This window comes from Alligator mississippiensis, chromosome 3, assembly GCF_030867095.1.
Source record: "Alligator mississippiensis isolate rAllMis1 chromosome 3, rAllMis1, whole genome shotgun sequence".
Lineage (NCBI taxonomy): Eukaryota > Metazoa > Chordata > Crocodylia > Alligatoridae > Alligator > Alligator mississippiensis.
The window spans coordinates 15,424,583-15,441,103 of NC_081826.1; the positions used below are offsets into that span (position 1 = coordinate 15,424,583).

At 43.9% G+C, this 16,521-nt stretch overlaps 1 long non-coding RNA gene across 1 annotated transcript; it reads left to right on the forward strand.

Moving 5' to 3' along the window:
• Positions 1-2,238: 2,238 nt before the first annotated feature.
• LOC109281740 (uncharacterized) lies at positions 2,239-4,728 on the forward strand. Its single transcript, XR_002088518.2, has 3 exons — positions 2,239-2,313; positions 2,688-2,792; positions 3,695-4,728. It is a non-coding gene; the product is annotated as an uncharacterized LOC109281740 (long non-coding RNA).
• The last annotated feature ends 11,793 nt before the right edge of the window (positions 4,729-16,521 follow it).

Here is a 16,521-nt window from a genome sequence, read left to right on the forward strand (position 1 = left end):
CAAGGCCTGGGAGTGGAGCAGCCATCACACGGTGGGCACAGGCTCTGGTGACAGTCATAGAGGGCTATGTGAGCACGTTGCAGCCTGCTCCAGCCCAGAAACGCAGGTGACTGGGGACCAGCCCATGGGGCTGGCTTTTAAAAAGGCCGCTCAGCTATAGGCAACTATTGCCATAGACTCCAGCTCCACCTGGCTGCTGCAGGAGGGTGATGCAAGGCCAGAAGAGGCCAGGACCAAGCTAACGCCATGAGGGCAAGTATCCCAAATGTCCACACATGTAGACATCTGCCCAGGGTGGGTTTACCATTACTGCAGATTAAACCCATATAGCAGCAATTGTGCATATAAACACACCCAGTGAATATAACTAGAGAGCAACTGATCGGACTGGCAGGCAGAAGGGAAGAATGCAGGGTTACTTGTCTGAAGCATGATAGAGTTATATCTTGAATGGTCTAATCAGTAGGCTACAGAGTCAAGCTCTTCCTTCCTTGCTGTCCTTATAGCTACATGACTTGTATTTATGGCAGCATTGTGGCCCAGCTTCTTCAGTGAGAGGTGGAAGGCACCCTTTCTCAAGCCTAGCAAAACTCCTGGTGGTTAGGGCATGAAACTCCTCTCAGGCTGAGGACAGGACTGAACCCACACCTCTCACTTTCTGGGTAAGTGGCCTAAACATTAGACTATGATATAAAACATAGGGCACAACCTTGAAATACAGTGAATGCTATTCAGTTCTTTCAAAGAATACTTGTCAGCACATACTTGCAGAAATTACTTCTGGGCTCTGGATCCTAACCAGATGGAGGTACACCTAATTTGGAGCACTGATTCTACTGGCCAAACACCAGAGAGCTGTAAGAATTCAAACACCACTTCTGTGGTACCCCACTCTCTTAATGCACTGTATAGGGAGCCTAGCTATCTAACTCTGAGTTTTGGGTCCCTCTCCTGGGCCCTGGCTTCTAAAAATTGCCTATGAGTGTCAAACTAAGATGCCAGAAGTAGAAGTTATGCAGGGGTGATGCATCTCGGTCCTTTTGTGATCCCAAGACTTACATTTTCATCAGTCTTTCAATCAAGCCATTACAGATTTGCATAAATAGTACTTATCTCTTATGACTTCTTGTTTGTGATCCTTTTGTAGAGAAGTTTAGTTAATATATACTGTTTGTTGGATCCTAATGTAAATTGCCAGAAAACAGAAATTGTTTGCAGAATTTTTCATTGCAACTTGCAAATGAAAAATTAGAGACATCCACCCACTTTCTGCTTGCTTATGCAAATATCTTATGCCTAGCAAAAGCACATGTATTTTCAGCAAAAGCCATTAAAAAGGCAGTGCTTTCCAACTATCATCACACTTTTGCCACAGAAATTTCCTAATCTGAGAAGAGGGGAAATGTTGGTAAACTCAAATATCACTATGTGGCAGTTGCTGGGATATTATTTTAAAATGATTAGTGCAACCTGTACATTGCAATCGTACAGAAAGTTTATTGTAAGATCACACACACTGCCATCACTTGTGGCCAGGGACTTGGGCAGGAGTTGCATGTTGTGGGGCTGGCCCCGCACACTGCCACCACGTGCAGCCAGACTGGGGTGGGAGCCCAGAAGCTGCATGTTATGGGGCCAGGTGGGGCTGGCCGCACACCCTGCCACCATGTGTGGCCAGGGAACGGGGTGTGAGTGCTATGGTGCTGGACCCACTCACTGCCTCCACCTGTCCCCAAGGACTGGGGTAGGAATGCGGGGAGCTGTGTACTATGGGGCTGGCCCAGCTCTCTGCTACCACATGCAGCTTCAAGGGCTCTGAGGACCTCTCCCCTTGCCCCCCACTCCCTTCCACCTCCTCACTATAACCCCCCATACCCACACACACCCTTCCACAGCCCTCACACACTCATACATCACCCAGCCATACCCACCCCCTCCCACATACCCCACCCCCACCCTCCTTTACACCCCACTCCCCATACCCACACTATGTATGCACACACCCCCACCCCTCTCTCTCTCTCTCTCTCTCTCACACACACACACACACACACACACACTCTTACCACACAAACAATATACAAGAGTAAGACTGTATTTTGAGTTATTATACAATCGCCTCTAGATACACTATGCAAACACACAAATCAAGTCAAAATATTTTTTAAAATAACACTAAAATAAGTTATAGTAGAGGTTTGAATATTTATTTTTTTTTTACTATACAATGTGGGTATTTTTCCAGTTTCAAGATGGCACCCCCACCCAAAAGGAGTACTTCTGGGGCAAGAGGAGGGATGTCCAGTGGCAAAGGTAAGGGATTAGGGGTGGGACTTCTGGTCCTAAAATGGCATCAAGGGGTGAGGCTACCCTTGTGGCTCTCCACAGCTTGCCAAAGCTTGTTAAACAGCTCTCCAGGCAAAATAATTGCCTGCCCCTGCTCTACACAGTCAAGTTTTTTTTTCAGTTTAGTTTAAAAATGTTTTTTCAAAAACATAATCACAGAAATAAAAGACCCAAAAGAAAAGGAAAGAAAAAGCAGTTTATCACTGTTCTTTTAGGTTAGGGCCCATTTTTTTTACTCTGATGTAAGCATCAGATTCTGACTGACATCGGTGTACATGCACATATTCATCTGAAGACAGAGTCTGGCTTTTTAAATGCACAAATTTGTTTTCTTTACACAGAGCAGAGTACGGCAAAGGCAAAATACTTCAAAGGAAAAAATTGTTATGAACTGCTGTCACCTGATTTCTGCACCAGTCACCTTGCACATGCTCTCTTTTATTCAGGTAAAGCTCTCACAAAATGATTTATTTAGATATCACAGTTCATAAATGCCTGCCCTCCCCCACCACCCTTTTTCCTGGAATGTAATCTGTGTTTTATAAAATTTACTGAAACTGTTTCAAGGAATATTCTGTGAGTTATGCCAGATGCTTTTGGAAGGTAAAGTTTTAAGCCTGGACTTTCTGGAAATTGTATTATGTTTAAAGTATAGTTATTGTGTTAGCCTATTAAATTTTTCCAGGTAATAAATGGATGCTTGCTGAGAGAGTTATGCATGCATCTGAGACACTGGATTTGGATCTCTGCTGTGTTTTCACGCTGAACTCCTGTTGTGCTGATGGAATCTAATTTAGGAATGAAATCCATGTAACAATGTTAGTCCATTCTTACCACTAAAATCTCCCACTAAGATCTTCCACTAAGCTCACTGGAGATAGCAGTTTAATAATAGCACAGTTTGAACACTTATATTATGCATTTATTTTTGAAGTGCAGGAACGCATTCTCATCTGATTTCCTTGAAAGAGTGCCAACATTTCTCTTATCACATAAATATTTATAATAGATGTGCTGAAATAGTCTTCAGAAAATACAATGTCAGATGTTAATAGAAAAATTTTACACAGATGAAAGGCGAGTTGCGGCTTTATTTTAAGTGCACTAGAATACCTTTAAATGTTTTATTCATAAATGAGGTTGATGAGAAAGGCTCGTTTAATTCTCCTTCCACAATTCACAGATAACTGTAAATTACAGAATTAAGCACCTCGTGGAAGAGGGGGAGAGCTTTGCCTTCAATGGGAATCCATTTCAAACACACAGCTATACTACAAATCCCACTGAAGTTGCTGGACTCCATCAGGCCCCAGATGTTAATGCTAAACATTGTTCTTTTCATTTTCAGATCATAATCTGAGTAAATGGTAGGCATGTAAAAGACATGTAAAATCAACATTAACCAAAGACAGATTTCTAAGCAAAAAGGACTCATGGGCAGATTTGCATGGAGCATTAATGGTCTGCTGATCCCAAATTGTGAGCCTTCATCTCTATGAAGAATAGAGGTATGAAAAATGACAGTGTCCTTGCAAGCTTACACTATTTCTTTGGAAGACAAGCATGGAAATTTTTAAGCAATCTTGCCCTCTCTTCCACAAAAAGTCTACCTGAAGAAAGGAAAACAGGAAGATAGAGCACGGGTTTAAATAAAGAAGATGCAGGAGACAGGACAGTATCAAGTTTTGAAAAGTTCAAGGTCAAATTCAGCCCTAGAATCAACATGTAGCAACAGTGGAATTGGGTGTGGGGGAATTTTTAATCAGCATCAGCCTTGCAATTGCTCTCTATGAAGTGGAAGTCCTACACCGTGCAGAGGATCTGCTCAAAGGTTAAAACTTTTTAGTTAATATGAACTGGTTTTCCTATGCAGTTGGTTTGGCAGTGATATCCTTGCTGCAACTTGAGCCCATTGCTCCTTGTTCTGGCTTTCTCTTGGGAGGTGGGAGATGTAACTTTGAACCCCTTCAGGTGGAGAAGAGCCTAGAACTCAAGTCTTCCACTTCCTGGGAGACTTTATTATAAGAAGGGTCCAGAGACCAACTAATACTGCCTTGATGTCAGAAGAGGGATATCATCATGAGAGATGTCAGAAGACCCATTATTTTTCTGGAAATTGAAAAATCAGGCCTGGGCATCCCTGTCATCAATTATCTCTCTTCACCTGATTTGTCCATAAGCCAGCTGTGTTTTCTCAGTGTGCATTTTGTATTGATGGAAAGATACTGATGAGTGTAGCAATAGCTGAGTACCTTAGGTTCTGAAAGATTCATCTGGAAAGCTTCTCATTTCTATGCCTCTCCCCAGAATTAACACCTCTGAAGATAAGCTTGATCATGAAAGTCGCTGCGAAGTTGAATGATTAAATTTATTCATAGTCAATTGATTTCTCTCTCTCTCTTTCTCTCTGCAAGAACTCTCAATGATCTGCAAAAAAAAAATTAGTCTTGCTGTTGACACAGTGGTGTGCCAACCACGTGCAGTAACTTGGTGCATTGTGTATGCCAATATCAGAAGTGTCAAATAACTGTTTTGCCTTCAGGATATATTGCTAGGGGAATCTATGGTGGGGGGAGAGAAAAGATCTACTGCTATTAAGCTTTATAATATACATTTATTTCATTGCTTTTCTCTTAATCTAATGTTTCTAGGTAAATTTCTCCTTTTTTGCTAAGATGACCCTTGATTCAAGCTCAGCGAATCTGAACTTCTCCCTAATTACAGAATTCCAAAGGACTGATAATAAGAATACAAAGCAAGTTCAGTTACCTGGGTACTCGGGTTTTTCTTGTGGCTGCTACGTGTATCATTTTATGCAAGAAAGATCATATCAGACTAAACTGCGCGACAGAACTACTGATTGATTCGACAAAGACAATGCAGTGGGATCTACTGTATCTGGGTTTAAGCAAATCATTTGATAGTATGCCTCACAAGAAAGTATTATTGAAAGCCAAAAAAGATGGGCGTTAATATTGTATTTATAGAGTCCAAATGGGTGGCAATAGTAATTTTAAATTATGCCAAAAAGGGATTTATTGAGTTGGAGAAGAGTTACTAGTGATACTCTTCAATGACTGGTCTTGGGATCAATCGCATCTAACAGTGTTATTGGTGACCATGTACAAAAAACCAAATTTGTTCTTACAAATTTTGCACATGGCAAAAAGTTGGAGGAGACTGCCAGCAGTGAAGAGGACTCAGTTGTCCTATCGGAATATTAGATAATATTGTGGATTGGAGTAACAGAAATGGTATATGATTTTAAAGTGCAAAGTCATGCACTTAGGGACAAAGGACAAGGACTTTGCTGTAATTCATCAGAGAGTGAAGGTGGCAGAGGAAGAGAAGAGGAGAATCTATGTGCTACACAACACACTGAGTCAAGTGACTCTCTAGCCTGCCCAGATGTTCCTCTTTAGGCCTAATGGGCAGCTTACTCTTACCTGTTTAGGTCTGCTACATGCACCCTTTGCCTCAGCTGCCTGTCTACCTATGCAGAAAGTTAGCCTGCTGTGATTTCCCCTTCTCAGTAACAGGAGTCTTTGGCTGCATTACAGGGCAAAGATTCTAAATTGTTTCAAGATGGGGCTTGGTAAGTTCATCATATGGTTTAGTGGGAAAGGGTAGGGCAGTTTAGTGAGATAGGGTAGGGCAGGGGTGATTTTGGAGTTAATAATTCATGCTTCTGATAAGACTCTTTAAGTGATTCATTTTTTTTTGGTGTTCCCCAGAGAAGGACAAAGAGACTCAATCACCATAGGGGCTGTTGTCATTCAAAAGAAATCTCTTATACCTTCACTGATGATATGGAAAGAATTTGGTGACAAGCAGAAAATAAAGAAAGAGGCTGAAGGCTGAGAGGCAGCTTTCCAGCAGCAGGGAGAAGGCAGGCATTGGAGAAAGTTTTACGGTGGGGTGGTAGGCTGCCAATATCCTGGGATTTGTGAGGGGACTTTAATGTCTTTTTGTAGATGTGTTTTAGTTTTAATTACAAGGAATTCTATAGTTTCCTTATGTTTGTACCATAGGACATTGTATTTAATTGATTAATATCATGTTTCAAGGCTTGTGCTGGTCAATGATAGGGATCAAGATTTTTTTTTTTTCCCCTCCCTTAAATGAGTAACTAGCCTCCTTTATTTCAACTTCTTCTGAACCATTGAAGGAAAGGTAGGGTTTACTGTTGTTCTTTGTATTACTATGAAACCTCTGTGGGGTGGAGAGTCCTTGCCTCGCTGGTGGGTCTTTTCCCCACCCTCTGGGTCAAGTCATTTGCCATATTTTAGTTCAGCAATGAATTTTTCCCAAGGTCAAGCTGGCAAGGACTATTGAGATTTCTTTGTCTTCCTTTGTGGTGTGCAGGCATAGTCCACTTCTAGACCCATCTCAGTTGTGCACATCTAAAAAATTACCTGTCAGTTAAGGGACTTAAAGCATTAGCAGCCTCCTTGTTCTGTCTTGCTGTCTTCCTGTGACACCTTGTAGTTTCTGAAGCTTTTTGGTTTGTTTTGGGTTGTTGTTTTTTTTTTTTTTTACGAATGACTCTATATTATTATAGTGTGTTAGAAAGTGCTTTGTGGTCATAGTGTGTAGGAGAGCCTGGAGTAGATACCTTTTCTGGTCTACTACATAGTGGCTTGCAATTGGAGGGGCCTGATTTAGTGACCTAGGTGGCCCCTTCCATTCCCATATTTCAACATATCAAGGATAGTATATGCCCTAAATGTAAACCCCATACATTAATCTCTCTGAATTTTTAACAACAGCATCATATACTGAATCTGGATTCCCAGTCCCCTTGGCAATCTGATAGACTGAGCTGACCCTGAGATCCAGACATGCCTGATATTTAGAAGGCTTAAAATCCAAGTCTGGATTTGAATTGTGTGGCTGAGGCTTGGCTCCACAGCTATCTCACATCTTCATCTGGTTTGTCAACTGGTTGAGTCCCTAGTTCAGTCTCAATAAATGTATGAGTCAGCAGCAAATTATGCCATTCCTGAGGGCTGGGGCAGACCCCAGCCTCATCCCCTTGCTCTAGCTGATCTTCCTCCTCTAAGAGCCCCTCCAACTTGCTTTAATATGCTGGATGGAGTAGTATTTGCCCCTAGAGCAAGCTAGTTTCTTGCACTTGCTGAGAGGTGAGGAAGCAGAAATGGCCTGACAGTATGCAAACATGTAAGAGGGTATTTTTAAAACTATGATTAAATTTTGGAAGAAAGTAAATCTGCTTGTGGGAGGAGCATTGTTTAAAAATAGAGTTTTCACACTTGGTAATTCAATTAACAATGGCATTTGGGCTTTGATTTGTCATCAGTCTAAATAAACATCCATAACCATATTTGTAAACCTTGTATAATATATTTCCCTTTTTAATCAGATCCTTTCAGGCGGCAGGCTGCAAGGTGGAGGTGTTGTCACGTAGCCTTGTATCTTTTAAAGGTCAGTGGGTTTGTAGTTATCTTTAAAGTTCACTAAACTGCTGTCACTTTGGGGAAACTGCAACTGATTCATAGACTGCAATTCTTCAGAAAAAAAGGCTGAATAAGAGGTGAAAGGGAAGCAGGGATAGCAGGGAGAAAACTACACAGAGAAAATGAGGCCCTCACAGTGGTCACTGCTATAGCTAATCAATAAAATATGCTGGGTTTCATCAAAAGAATATTACTGGAAATGGAAGGACCCACACACTGAATGCGACTCTAGTACTTTAAAAGAAAATGCAAAAAGGCCCCTCTTTTGATCATGGAGATAATTTCTCTTTTAAAGAGGATTTTGATGGGCAGTGGCGAATCAAAAGCAGCCTCTGGAACATACTATGGAAATATGCTTCTACCTTTTCTTTCTTTCTTCAGTGCTTCTCTGCCAAGTAGTTATTTGCACACTTCAACCCTGCTACATCCAACCCTGGATCCCAATATGTGGCTTTGGATTTTGACATGCACTGCCCCACAATATGGGTGGGTTTGGATACAGTGCCTTGATGTGGTCCATATAGAAAGCAGCTGCTTGTGGAATGTGGGTCTGGGTACAGGGTTCAGTTTTAAACTCCCCCTAATTTTTTGTTTGAAATGTCTAGAAATAAAAGACAAAACTCAGTGATAAGCAGGTTGCAATCAAAGCCACGTTTGAGTCTTGTAGGAATAACCTTGAGTAGTGGATGGAAAGCCATATTCCCCAGTGTAGAGGGGAAAACACCAGAAGACCTGGGTTCAATTTCCAGACATTTATACAACTACGGCCATGGAGGCACCAAACATTTGGACTCAGTCTGGTCTTTGGATTCTGTCTCAGTGGCCTAAAGGGAGGGTGGCAGGTCTGGGCAACCTCCACTCCTCCAAAAATTCCTGCCCAGGCATATGCATTGAAGGCCTAGGTGGCCCTCATGCACACTCTACCATCCAGGAGGATTGCCATTATATATAATCTGTTGACTGGCAACTAGATTCTCTCATTGCTCATCTTCTCCACTACATACAGCTGACCTTTTTCATTTGTAGCTGTTTTCTGGTGAGTTATGAGGTTATGCCCTTTACTTCTATGTCGGTGTCTACGGATGGACATATTCTGTTAACTTACATAGGGTTTAATGAGAATGAGGCAGGAGTGTGTTTGCCCTAATAAAGTGTCTTGTATAATTAAGGTATTCTAAGGTTTTAATTATCTTCAAAAATATGTGCACATACCCTCAATTTTTGTAGGGTTACTTATTATTTTTGCTTGGAGACATTTTGTTATTACGGTTTCATTATTTGTACTTCTGCAGTGCTCAAAATATAATCTATGAAGACAGATCCTGCCTTTTCAGAGCATCGGTAGTAAATCTGCTGAGCAACAATAAAAGAACAAGAAACTGAATGAAAAAAGGAGATTAATTTTCGTCCTGTTTAAAGATGTCTACACAGCTTTGGGCTTCAGTTACTGAAAGTAATAAAGATAAATATTATATCCAAATATTACTGCAACAAAAACATGGCTTGCCAGCTTGTGACCTTGCAAGGTGGCATATGGTCAGATATTAAGGCAAATATCCACACTCTTGAGAAAACTGGCCTGGGGAGGGATAAATTCAGAAGTAATGTGTAAAGGGGTGTACATTATATCTAAGGACCCTTCTACATGTGCAGATAAAGGCGCGATAGGATCTAATGCACAATTTACACAATCACATCTCCTGCCATGCCACACATGCACATGGAGGCACAATTGTGGGATCTCACATTAGATCCCATGGCACCTTACTGCCAATGAAGGGGAAGCTTGATGGCAAGAAGCCAGCTGGCACTGGCAAGAAGCAAGCTCCCACGGCTGGGAGTCCCATGCACCCCAGTTGAGGGGCTCCAGCCATGGGGGGGGCCCTCAACAGTCTCAGGGCTGAAGGATAACTGTTGCAGTGATATCCTCATCCTTGCGGTGCAGGAAACTTCCAGGGCCAGAGGATCACCTTTATCCCCAGGGTGCGGGGAAACCCCGGGGCTGTAGGATCACTGCAGGATGATCTCCCCACCCTAGGGGTGTGGGAAACCCCTGGGGCTGGAGGATCATTGTGATCCTCCCGCCATTGGCATTTGCCACACCGCAGAGCCCTAGGGATCAGCACAGGGTCCAGGGCTTTCCCATACCCCTGAGCCCTAGGGACTGTGGCAGCCACAGTCCCTAGGGCTTGGGGGTGCAGAAAGCCCCCAGACTCTGCAGATCAGAGCTCCCTAGGGCTCCAGGGTTTTCTCTTGGGCATGGTGTACCCCTGCAGCTGGGAGCCTCATCAGCTGATAGGGCTCCCAGCTGCAGGGAAGACCCTACTACATGTGCAAATTAAAGTTTGATAGCAACCAGCTATAACACTAGTACACATCTTTTAGGTCTACCTTTATAGCTGGTTGGAGCTTTTTACTGTGTTTATTGACAGCTACTTTGCACGTGTAGCTGGTCTCCAGGTAATCACAAAATGAACCAGTTAAATGCGCAACACCTGTACTGTGTAGAGGCAGCCTAATCAGACATTGTGACACTCCTGTGATATGCCTACATCTAGTTGAGGGCATTTGTAGGGGAGTCTAAACCAGTTGCTTAAATACGAAGGAGCTGGAAAGTTTGTGGCCAATTAAAGTAGGACATGGATTATTTTTAACCCTCCTATTTCCCTCTCCCCACTTATCACTCTTTCCCCTTCTGTAGCTTCAATTTTAAGCAGCCCTCTGCAGCTCCCTATAAATTGGCATAGTTTATCTGGCCTGACTCCCACCTCACAAGCTTCATTTCCCTTGCGATGCAGCTTGCTTTCAGTTTGCCTCACTCCAGTGCAATCAGTGCAGCCAGATGGAAAGGGCTTTGAAGCTCACTTTTTAAAATGGGAGCTTTAATTTCTCCTTTGATGTTTCTCATGGAGTTTTCCAGTTGTCCTTGCCCTTCCCATCCAGCCACAGCTTTTGCTCCCTGGTCCTTGCTTACTTCAGGCTTCAAGTCCACAAGTACCTCTATTTGCACAAATGTTTCTGTCCCAGTGACCTGTCACTTGAGCAGTAATCTGCACTGCTGCCAGGTCTATCCCATTAGGACAGCAACAGAAAATAAACCTACAAAATCTCCTGATAGAGAATTTTCTCCAGCTGCCAAGAGTAGTCCATCACGGGTGGAGCAAAGTCCATAGAGCAATGGTGCCGAGAACTCCCCAATGGGAGGCAGTCAAATCTTGTGTGTAATATCTGAGATACATGAACAAGTGTGTGCAATATCTGAGATACATAAACTGGACATTTTTAATTAACATTAAACTCTTTATTTAACTTGTAACTTAAATCTTACTCACATGTACATGGCTCCCCTTGTTTACTTGGCTTCTTAGTCCAATTATGTCTCTGTTCTACTATATTATCTTCTTCTGACCACCTCCACTCTCACAGGACACAGTCTGGGTCCACTTCAATGTTCCCGCTCTTATTACGTTGTGCATTCTCCCTATATTAAACCATGCCCGATGCACAAGACTCAAGGAGCCCTTGCCCCTTGCTCACCTGCACAAAGATAAATCATAACTGCAGATCTTTAGTTATGTGGTTGCAGGAAACTGCTGGTTTCAGACATGATGAAGGAAGCAGAGTGTACCTTATGCACAGCTGCAGCTGGTATGGGAGGATTATACCTAAACTTCAAAAAAGGAAACATAGGAGTGTGCCTTTAAGTGCGTTTTCCCCAGAAACACGAAGGGAATTCTTCCTTCCCAGACACTCGGTTGGCAGAGTGTATCCAGGGATGGTAAGATGTGCCAAGCCCTTCTGCAGACACAATCCCCACTGGGCTTTTACCTTTAGGATCAACACTATCTCCATGCCGGCCCCAGGAGCACTGCATGGACACATGCCTTATCCTCCTGTTCCTGCTCTGTGACTCTGCCAAATCCAGGAAGTGAGGCAATGTAGGCTCCTTAAAATGTCTCTGATCATGCATCAAAGTGCATGGATGAAAGAGAGAGCCTCAGGCCATGTCTAAACCTAGCATGTTTTCTTCGAGGTTTTCTTCAAATAGGTAGTAGAAGTATCCCGATCACGGGCCCAGTTTCTCATGGGGGACTTCACGCACCCCAGCATCTGCTGAGAGGGCAACGCAGAAGTCCACAAGCAATTCAGGATGTTTTTGGAAAGCTGGGGACAACTTCCTGGAGCAAGTGTTGAAGAGGCTAATGGGGGCCATGCTCTTGTTGATCTGCTGCTCACAAACAGGGAAGAATTGGTGGGGAATGTAGTAGTAGATGGCCACTTGGGCAGCAGTGACCTCGAGGTGACTGAGTTCAGGATCCTGAGGAATGGAAAGAAAGAGAGCAGCAGAGTAAGGACCCTGGACTTCAGAAAAGCAGACATTACTCTATCAGGGAACTGATGGGCAGAATCCCCTAGGAGGCTAGTCTGAGGGGGAGAGGAGTCCAAGAGAGCTGGAAACCTTACTGAGGATGCAGGAATGAACCATCCTGATGTGCAAGAAGACTAGCAAGACTAGCCAAAAAAAAAAAACAGTTTGGTTTTCAGTGAGCTCAGACATCAACAGTAATCTTACAAGAAGTGGAAACTTGAACAAGCGACTAGGTAGGAGTTACAAGAGCATTGCTCAGTCATGCCGGTATGAAATCAGGAAGGCCAAAGCACAAGTGGAGTTGTAGCTAGCAAGGGATGTGAAGAGTGTAACAGCTGCTGCTGGATGTGCAGCAGGGCTCAGGATCCCTGAGCAGGAAAGTTTGCAAAGTTGTTGCTTGCAAGAGCATATACATGATTTTTATTGGCTCCTGAGGCAGGAGAGGGGAGGGAACTCAGCCCTGGGGACCCACCCAGGCTCAGAGAAGGGAAGGAGCCCCAGGAGCACAGAGCTTGGGGAGGAACCACCCTGCAGCCTGCCTGTGAAGTGAACCTGCCCTTAGTGACAGGGAGAAGATAACCTGATAGCCTTTTTTTCCCCCTGTGACACAGAAGGACCCATGTGGAGGAAAAAGGGTGGCAAGGTAGACTTGCCTAGGAGGGCAGGGTGTTGATCTGGGAAGACTCTGGGGAGAGTTAACTGAGAACCAGGCTGGGGCTGGGTGGATGATAAACCCAGGGTTGCTTCAGTTATCAGCACAAGGGGCTGTGTCTGGGAATTGGAGAACGGTGCTTTTGGGGAAAGGGGATGGTGTGTGTTTTTCTGCAGATACCACAGAGAGCTGGAGCAGAGGAGAGCTTCTCTTCCCCATGAGGCTCTAGCAGAGAGCAGGACTTTCTGAAGCAGCAGCACCAGCCATGGTGGTTGTGCTGCCAGCGTGAAGGAGAGCGGATGTCTTGTTAACTTGGTGCGGTCCTGCTGAAATTCACTGGAGACTCAAGGTTTAAGCTAGGGAGTTGTACTGAGGGTGCCTTTGATTCAATGTGTACAGAGTGTTTTAGTGCATTGATACCTGCCTTCGACAATTAGATTATTGATATCCTGTTCTGCTATTCATTTCATTCATATGTTGACTGTTTTGTAAATAGTAAACTGTGTAAATAGTTAGACTGTATGTACTCCAGTGTGTGGAGAAACCACAAGAAAGCACTCCACGGAGAGGGGGCCCCAGCCTTAGGGGCTGGGAGGTTGACCGAGGCTATTTGACACCCCAGGACACTGAATCTGGACGTGGTCGTGGGTAGCACCGTGGCTAGCGTTACAAGGGTAACAAGAAAGGTTTCTATGAGTATGTCAGCTACAAGAGGAAGATCAGGGAAGCATAGGTCCCTTACTGAATGAGGGAGGCAACCTAGTGACAGAGGATGTGGAAAAGGCTGAAGTATTCAATGCCCTTTTCACCTCGGTCTTCACAGGCAAGGCCCACACCCAGACTACAGCACCAGGCAGCATAGTTTGGGGAGGAGGTGAGCAGCCAACAGTGGTGAAAGAACAGGTTAGGCACTATTTAGAAAAGCTGGATGTGTAAAAATTCATGGGGCTGGCCACGATGCACCTGAGGGTGCTGAGGGAGCTGGCTTATGTTATTGCAGAGCCACTGGCCATCATCTTTGAAAACTCCTGGCAATTGGCAGAGGTGCCACATGACTGAAAAAGGGTAAATATAGTATCTATCTTTAAGAAAGGGAAGAAGGAGTATCTGGGGAACTACAGACCAGTCAGCCTCATCTCAATTCCTGGCAAAATCATGGAGCAGATCTTCAAGGAATCCATTTCTGAGCAATTAGAGAAGGAAGTGATTAGGAACAGTCAGCATGGATTCACCAGAGGCAAGTCATGCCTGACCAACCTGATTGTTTTCTATGATGAAATGATTGGCTCTGTCAGTGCAGGAGGAGCAGTGGATGTGATATACCTTGACTTTAGGACAGCTTTTGATACAGTCTCCCACAACATTCTTGCAAGCAAGCCAAGGAAGTACAGGTTGGATGAGCAGACCATGAGTGGAGAGAAAACTGGTTGAATCAGCAGGCTCAAAGTGTAGTCATTAATCAATGATTTACTGTTTAGTTGGCAGCTGGTATCAGGTGCCATGCCCAGGCGGTTGTTCCTTGGGCCAGTTTTGTTTAATATTTTTATCAATGACCTGGAAGATGGCATAGAGGGCACCCTCAACAAGTTTGCAGATGACACCAAGCTCGGGGAAGTAGTAGATACATTGGAGGGTAAAGCTAGGATTCAGAGACATCTACAAATTGGAGGACTGGACCAAAAGAAATCTCATGAAGTTCAACAAGGACAAGTGCAAAAGTCCTGCGCTGAGGACAGAACAATCCCATGCACCAGTACAGGATGGGAACTGACTGGCTAAGCAGTAGCTCTGCAGAGAAAGACCTGGGGTTTACAATGGACAATAACCTGAATATGAGCCAGCAGTGGGCATTTATACACATGCTCTGGGGCACATAACGTCTGAGAAGAGGCTGAGGGATCTGGATTTATTTAGTCTGGAGAAGAGGAGACTGAGAGGGGATTTAATTGTAGCCTTTAACTACCTGAAGAGTGGTTCCAAAGAGGATGGAGCTGGACTGTTCTCAGTGGTGGCAGATGACAGAACAAGGAGCAATGGGCTCAAATTGCAGCAAGGGTAGTTTAGGTTAGATATTAGGAAAAGCTTTTTCATGCGAATAGATAGATTACCCAGAGAGGTGGTGAAATCTCCATCCTTGGAGGTTTTAAAGACTCAGCTAGACAAATCCTTGGCTGGGATAATCTAGTTGGGGATGGTCCTGTGTTGAGCAGTGGGTTGGACACTGGATGATGTGCTAAGGTCCTTTCCAATGCTAATTTTTCTAGGATTTCTATGTTCAGCAGCAGTAAGTTCAAGCTCAGTTATCTAAGCAGTGTTCTTGGCAGTTGATCTCCTGAACCCAAATCAGTGGAGCAACATCCAGGAGGTGCTGCAGGTAGGCAAATCAGTTGGAGAGGTCCAGTTGATACTCTCCTTCAGCCGTCCCAATTAGCCTGCCAAAAGTTCCACTGTCCAAAAACTAGTTAGTCTAGTCTGCCCAACCATTGTATCTGCTCCTCATGTATGCTTCCTTTGCCTTTCTCAGCACATAGTCAGCTGTGAAATGTTGATTAAACCAATCTGAATGTGGCAAAGAAGGTGTTCCTGAGCTTAGCTCAGCTCAGCTTTCTTTATAAGCATCCTTTAAAAATGATCTATGTCTAAACCACCTCCCTGCCATGTTACAGACTATCACTAGCAATCAAGCCTTACATATTTGTTCCAGCTCTGCCTGCTCCTAGGCCAGGTAATTCAGCAGAATAAGTGGCTTAGACGGGTCCTGACCACAAGCTCCAGTGGTGCTCCCACTCTGTCTCATGAGAGAGCGGTAGTTGGGGCTTAATTCTCAGCTGTGTTTCTGGGCTTGGCACAGAGGTGGTGTAGACATGCTAATGCTCTCCTATCTTTCATGACTTTATTTCCACAATAGCGATGCCTCCTTCAGATGGAGCAGAAATCTGGATCTTCTTTTTGAAAGCTGGAAGAGATATTTATGATTCTAACAGTCACATTCACCCTTGTCTTCCTGTTTTGGTTTTAAACTATTGTATTCACACTTGGGATTAGTCATTTGGGCTGTAATGAAGATGTTTCATAGCTTTTTTGAATAGCCTTTTTGGGGCGGTTCCAGATCTTTGTTGTTATTTACATCAAAGTGAATTTCCACTGAGATGGCAACAGTTGTCATCATCCTGCAACCTGCCAAATTCCTCAAACCTCTGTTGTTTGCCTCTGTTGCCTTGCTGTGGGATTTCTTCTGCAAAATGTATGTTGAGCTTTGCACCCCATGCAAATAGCAGCAGCATCAGAAACAGTACAAGTTGCAATGACCTAATTGTCCACCAAACTCCATTTGGGACACGAGTCCTAATTTTTCTTTTGACAAATTATGACTGGGAGTTCTTCTAATGGTTGCTGACTCTTGCACTACCTCCTCACCTGCCAACTCAGGCTGGACAAGAATACCCCATTGCCTGTGGAGAGGGGCAGGTACTAAAGAGCTAGCTATGGCAGCTATATACCACCTGGGAGTCCTATATGTCAAAGGAATGCCTACCTGTCCTATATGAGATATCCTGGCAGAGCTGTGATGTAAGGGGAAGGAGATGCAAGCCAGATCTGTAGACTTACAGTTTGATTTTCCTCTTACCAGCACTGGTCTAAATCAGGAATAAAAATGGATGGTGTGAAAAAGGCAT